Genomic DNA, 589 nt, shown 5'->3' on the forward strand with positions numbered 1-589 from the left:
GTCAGGGGTCATTCCCAGGGTTTGAGGGTCATCCTGGGGGGCGTCAGGGGTCATTCCCAGGGTTTTAGGGTCATCCTGGGGGGCATCAGGGGTCATTCCCAGGGTTTTAGGGTCGTCCTAAAGGGTCAGGGGTCATTCCCAGGGTTTTAGGATCATCCTGGGGGGTCAGGGGTCATTCCCAGGTTTTTTTGGCTCCACCCTGCAGGTCAGGGGTCATTTATTGTGTTGTAGGGTCACCCTGGGGAGTTCAGAGGCTATTCCCAGGGTTTTATGTTAACCTTGGGGTTCAGGGGTCATTCCAGGGGTCTTAAGGTCACCTGGGGGTCAGGGGCCCTTCCCAGGGGCTTTAGGATTATCCTTGGGGTGGGTCAGGGATTATTTATGGGGTTTCAGTGTTATCCTGGGGCCGGGGTCATTCCCAGGGGCTTTAGGGTCAGTGACTGGCCCAGGCGGCTGAGGGTCAAACCTGGGGTTCAGTTCATCATTCCCAGGGAGGGGGTAGATCGTCATTCTGTCTTCGTCTGTGTCTGTCTCTCTCTCTGTCTCTCTCAGTGTGCCCCTCTCTCTGTGTCTTCCTGTCTCTCTCTCT

General features: G+C 56.2%; 1 long non-coding RNA gene across 1 annotated transcript in view; it reads left to right on the forward strand.

Moving 5' to 3' along the window:
• The window catches only part of LOC125488233, a 1,125-nt gene that overhangs the window by 298 nt on the left and 238 nt on the right, over window positions 1–589 (forward strand). The window lies entirely within an intron of this gene.

Source organism: Rhincodon typus, unplaced genomic scaffold (assembly GCF_021869965.1).
Source record: "Rhincodon typus isolate 14 unplaced genomic scaffold, sRhiTyp1.1 hic_rhity00000077, whole genome shotgun sequence".
NCBI lineage: Eukaryota > Metazoa > Chordata > Chondrichthyes > Orectolobiformes > Rhincodontidae > Rhincodon > Rhincodon typus.